The sequence below is a fragment of the Triticum urartu genome, chromosome 5, assembly GCF_003073215.2.
Source record: "Triticum urartu cultivar G1812 chromosome 5, Tu2.1, whole genome shotgun sequence".
In the NCBI taxonomy this organism is placed as follows: domain Eukaryota; kingdom Viridiplantae; phylum Streptophyta; class Magnoliopsida; order Poales; family Poaceae; genus Triticum; species Triticum urartu.
In genome coordinates this window covers 485,995,531-486,001,855 of record NC_053026.1, presented here as the reverse complement: position 1 = coordinate 486,001,855, position 6,325 = coordinate 485,995,531, and positions in this window count along the sequence as shown.

The window sequence follows — 6,325 nt, the reverse complement described above, 5'->3', positions numbered from 1 at the left end:
ATTAACTTTCTCTTGTTTGGCGCTTAAGTCCTCCAGCGCTTGCTGTTGCACCAGAAAGTATGCATCTAAATTCTGCAGGGACTTCCTCAGTCCTTCGGCTTCCTGTCGCATAAAATCTGATCGATGTCTTTCAACTTGAAGTTGAGACTCAAGAAGCCGAACTGATTCAGGCAACGAGTTTGAAGAGCTGGTGCGAGCAGTGGTAGCCAGTAACTCGAACACTACATTAAGACAGGACTTTGGGGTTGTTTCAGTCTCTTCAATATAGTTTTTATCAGCTTTCCTGGAGACTAACAGGGATGTCTCACTATCTTGAACCTTATCTGCATTACTTCCTTTACCATTGCATAACAGGGTACTCTTCTCCAATATTTTATCTGCATTCTAAAAGAGAAACAAACAAACACATCTCGGGTTTACAATGTAGTATATGAAACTCATTTTTGTAAGCCAGTTCAGTAGTAAGGTGGACAGGATAACAGCATGAAACAAACATATATCTATGTAGTATGGTCACTCTATGGTCTATATCATTCTAGTTTATGTTGCCAAATCAAGATAGATACAGTTCGAATCATATCTATTTAAGCAAAGAAACATAGCAGAATATAAGTGTGGGAAACTACATAGCAATAAAAACACTTGTAATGTGCATGGCATGAGAACATAATTGTTTATTCAATTGAAACTGAAATCAACATAGAGCAAGTTACAACAGCAAACAGCCAAACACGTTGAAGAAACAGGTTTAAAACATACCTGTTGCGCCATTGGAGTTTCAATTGCATCCTTCAAATTTGAAATTAGTTGGTATCAGTAAATACAGTGATGCAAGAGCAAAGTAGTATGAACCATAGCTACGGAACCTGACCTGAGAACAATTATTCTTCTGCTTTAAGCGTTGACTTCGGGTTCGGAGTGGTGGTCCTCGTGATTTGGGCACTGCAGTTGCCTTACTAACTACTCATGTTTGGGTGCTCTGTGGTGGAGACGTTGTTGTGTCAATGGGAACTGGGTGTCTATCTGCTGGGGTTGGGGTTAGAAGGGGTGTAGCTGGTTCTCTGTCCAACTGGGTAGAGGTACAATCTGCATGAGTGTGGGTTATTTGTGGTGGGGCTGATTCTTGGGCAATTACAACCGTGGTTCTATCTGCATCGACAGGTAGCACGATCTTTTCTGAAGACCGTGTTTTTACTCCCACAAATACTGCCATCACACGCTCCAATTGAAATGGCTAATAAACAATAAAAGTAATTGAATGTACAGACATTGTAAGATAGACAAGTGCAATGGATAGTAGGGAAGAAAACAGGGCATGAAATAATTCACATTTATGTTGTCTAAGCAAACAGAATAGTAGGACATAATTTCACATATATGATGGCTAATTAAACAGGATAGCATGACACAATTTCACTTGTATGATGGCTAACTAAACAGGATAGAATGACATACTTCAAAATATGATGACTATGTAAACAGGACGACATGATATAACTATACGATGTGTCTATTAAAGTGGTTGGCATGCCATAAATCACAAACATGTCATCGATGGAAACATGATGGCATGATATAATTCATGGATAGGATGACATAATTTAAAATATGATGACTATGTAAATAGGATGAGATGATATAACTATATTATCTCTTTAGAAAATGGATTGGCATGCCATAATTCAGATACATGATGTCTATGTAAACATCATGGCATGACATAATTCAAATATATGATTTATATAGTAAGGAAGTGAGCAGAGGGCAATCACATATATGATGTGTCAACTAAGGAGATGGCATTCAATATTGTGTATATGATGTAAAAACTAAGCATCGCAATACAGCATATGCATTATATGAGTAATATAACCCTGCCAAGTTTGAGCATACACCTCAGGGGAATAATAGGACTGGTCATCTGCCTCTGAATCGTCCTCTAAAGAGCTATCTGTAACCAACAAGATTTCTTCTTCAGCAGGTAGCATTGTCTGCTCTGAAGACCTTGTTTTCACTCCAGATTTCTCCATCACCAATTCAAATGGCTGATGCACAGGAAGAGCAGTTGAATATATAAACATTGTCAACAAAAGCAATGAGAAATACAAAAAAAGGTGGCATGATATAATTCACATATATGATGCTTGCCTAAACAGCATGGCATTGCATAATTCACATACATAGTGCCTTGCAACAAGATAACATTGCATAATTCACATATATAATGTCTTGCAACAAGATGGTATTGCATAATTCACATATATGGTAATTAGACACTAAACAGGTGGCATTCACATAGAGCATGTCTAAACTAAGAAAATGACATAGCAATGCAAGATACCATACGCATGATATGAGCACATTAACCCTACCAAGTTAGGGCATGCACCTTGGGGGGGGGGGAATATGACTGGTCATCTGTCTCTGAATCCTCCTCTGAGGAGCTATCGGTAACCAGCAAGACATGCGCTTCATCAGATAGCATTGTCTGCTCTGAAGACCTTGTTTCCACTCCAGATTTCTCCATGACCGTGCCAAATGGCTGATGCACAGGAAGAGTAATTGAATGTACTAAAACTGTTGACAAATTTAACATGTAATAAAAATGATGGCATGATATAATTCACATATAAGATGACTGGTTAACCAGGGTGGCATTGCAAAATTCACATATATGATGCCTGGCTAGACAAGATGGCATTGCATGATTCACATATACGATAATGAAACTAAACAGATGGCATTGACACAGAGCATGTCTAAACTAAGAAGATGACATCTTTAATGTATACAGTAAGCAATGCAAGGCACCATATGCATGATATTACCAACATCAGCATGCCAAGTTAGAGCGAAGACCTCATGGGGTAAATTGGAGTGGTATTCTCCTCCTGAATCCCCCTCAGAACAATTATCTTCCTCTTGATTACGATCCGAAATGGGTGGAGGGGGCTGCCTTTGTGCCCACCATGGAACGACGTCTGCATGAAATTTTATTGCCATGCAAGGCTCATCTCTTTTGCTCTACATGATCAGTTCCATTGTGTACAATAACTGGCATGCATAGGAATAAAAAATAGTGAGATTATGTAAGGAGTGCATGCACAAATCCAGAGTGATGGTAGCAAACTATGGATAGACCCAAAACCAATGATAGTAGGTAGATAATAGATTTAGTTAAAAAATACAGATAATGGCTCCTTTAATGTTTGTTTGCACCCAACATGAAACTCACAGTAGACACCAGAGATTAACTAGATAGTAGACAGATAGTACTGATTGCTGCCCCAATATGTACCCCACAACCATTTAAAAACTCAAGTTTCAGCATTAGTTTGGACCTGACTCGGAGTCTAATAGGTGAACACGACGATAATGTAGCTTGTCATCATATTAAGCGACACATAACTTAAGCAGACACGGAAGAGTGTGACCTCTCTTGCGGACCCGTGTAGTCCTCAAGGTCATCTGCTCAGTTGATGATGGTAATGCAGTTGCCATGGCTGCCGGCGGCGGGGAAGAAGATCTGAGGCGGCGAAAGACAGTCTAGAGAGCGGATCCCTGCTGTGGTGAACCCTTCCGTCGTTGGAGCAGCTGAGCTGGGGTGGAACATAGCGCCGCAGTAGCAGGACAAACCACACAAGGTTTTCTTTGACACATATCTGTAACAGAAGTAGTTGAGTAAGGGCTTGTTTGAATTTGAGGATTCTAACAATGCAGGGATAGGAAATAGATAGGAATGCACGTGCAAAATAGAGAATTTAAAAACACAGGATTTCTGACAATCTGGGTGTTTGATTCACAACAATTGCAAGATCACAGGATGCAAAAAAGCATGGTGAGATTAAGTCAATCCACAAGAAAATGTACGGTTATAATGCTATTATGCTACTATCTCTTAGTCTTGTGCTTGATGAATAAGAATATGAAAAGGAGGAGAAGTGGAAATTAGAATTCCTATGGTTTTTCTTTCAAGGAGACACTAAAGGAACAAATCCTATAGTTTTCCTTTGCTCCATTCCTTTGCACCAATTCATGAAAAGTAGTACCATAGGGAACTTTCCAATTCCGATGTTTTTCATTCACTTTTCCTTTCAAGAACTAGCGGTTCTAGTAGGCGGGCTTGAGCAAGGAAAATCCTACACTGAAAAAATGTTTTTGTGCTACTTCTATTACTTTGGACCAGGCCACTGCCATACTAGCTCAACTCCCAGGCCCATCGACAAATGCACAGCTCAGACGCGCAGAGATAAATAATGATGGCATTCAAGAGAGTCCATCACAGATAGCTAAGTTGCCTGGTACCTCACTACTTGTCATATAGTAGGATAAAATAATCGTATTTCCCATTACTACGAGTGCTCAGTGGATAATAGATATAACATGTAGAGTAAAAAGAGATGCAACAAGTGTACGACCTCTTTGGCGAAGCCATGTCGATCTCAGCGTGATTGGGTTGGCCGGTGAGGACGCTCCGGCTGACTTGGCTGTCGGAGGAGGGGAAGAAGATCTTAGACGTCTGGAGATGGAGCCCGAGGTACTGCTCCGCTGTGATGGAGGGTTTCGTCGTTGGAGCAGCTCCGGTGAGTTGTACGATGCCGAGACTGAAGCAGGACAAGAGAGACAACGAACAACGTTAACCTGAGTGGAATTCTAGTAGCATCTCCAATACATGATGTAAAATACATAACCACAAAGTGCTAGATGTAAAATACATCAGCCGTTCATCTCTGAACTTAACTGTCGAAACTGAATTTAACTGTCGAAACTGAACATAACTGTCGAAACTGAACTTAACTCTCGAAACTGAATTTTGCTGTCGAAACTGAATTTTGCTGTCGACACTGAACGCACTAGCAAGGTGAGGCTACACGTCGGTCGACTGACTTTTTCATCTCTAGTCAGTCGATTTTGCAGCGGTTGGATACGAAATCAAGGGCCTGCGGTTCATCTTCAACATCCACCCCCTGAGCCGCCAGCCACCACCGGCCAATCAGCAGTCCCGCGCGCGCCCGCGGCCGGCGGTGCGCCACCCCGCCCACCCCAAAAACACTCCCGACCATCGATCCGCCGTCGCCCCGGCCAGCCCTCAAGCCCCCCCCCCCCCGTGCCGAGCTTTTTCTCCGGTGATCCCCACGCCACCGCCACGCCACCGCCCCGCCACCGCCAGCGACCACCGCCCCCATCCTGAACACTAAGATAGATAGTGGGGTACCTCTCCGGCGAGCCCCCCTCCCCGCTGCGGCTGGTTCTTCCTTCACCCCGGCGAGCCCCCCCACCCCCTGAAAACCGACTGACCCAAAAGTCGATTCAGTCGACTGAAGTGTAGCTAAATCGGAGCAGCATCGCAAGCAAGAGCAAGAGAGAGAGAGCAGCAGCGCGGGAAAGAGAAATAGCAAGAGCAAACTAGGCAGAGGACCGAGAGCAAGAGCAGGGCAGCAGCGCGAGCGAGAGATAAAGCAGTAGCAGCTCCTACTGACGTGGACGTCGCCGCCGAGGGAGCGACGCCGTGGAGGAAGTGGGCGGCGACGCCGCCGTGGATGGAGTCGCGCCGTGTTGGCTTGGGACCAAGCGCCGGCAGCACCGTGAGATCGAATCAAGAAGAAAATGCGGCGATTAGTGTACAACCTCTTTGGTGGCGCCGATTAGGCTGCATCTTCATCCGAGGAAACGGTGATGATGATGTTCTTGCGGTGGTGCAGGTGAAGACGGCAGTGTGGGAATGGAGGTGGCGCGAAAGACGAGGGGAACGTCGGGGCAGCTCCTTGGAGGTGGAGGATGGGGTGGCTGAGCCGGTAGGACGATGCGATCGACGACGGATCCTCATCCGGTATGGTGGATGAGGGACGTCGAGGTGTTTCTATGGACGACGTCGTCGGGGAAGAGGCTCCGGCTGGGTGGCGGACGGAGCAGGGTGTGGGGTTTCGTCGCGGGTTTTCGCGGCCTCGGTGTACGAATGGGTGGGCGGATGGGATGGCAGTGGGGAACCATGGCTTAGAGACGCACTTGCCCGAAATGTGGGGTAAGTTACGAAAGTACCCCCATCGGTTTGAGGCGGTTCTTTCGGTTCAGGGGTACCACGGGCATTTCGCGTGCTGGGATTTCCCAGGAGGTCGGAGTTTTCGCGCGCGTTGTAATTTCAGAATAGCAAGGCGCGGGTTGAGATGGAGGGACTTGTCGGAGCACAACGAGACAAAGATATATCTTAAATTTTTCAGGCTAACAAGGTGCGGGTTGAAGAGGCAGGAGTTTCGTAGCACGATAGACAGAGATGCTAGCTTGAATTTTTGGCATAACAAGGCCCGGCTTGAAATTTAGGAAGAAC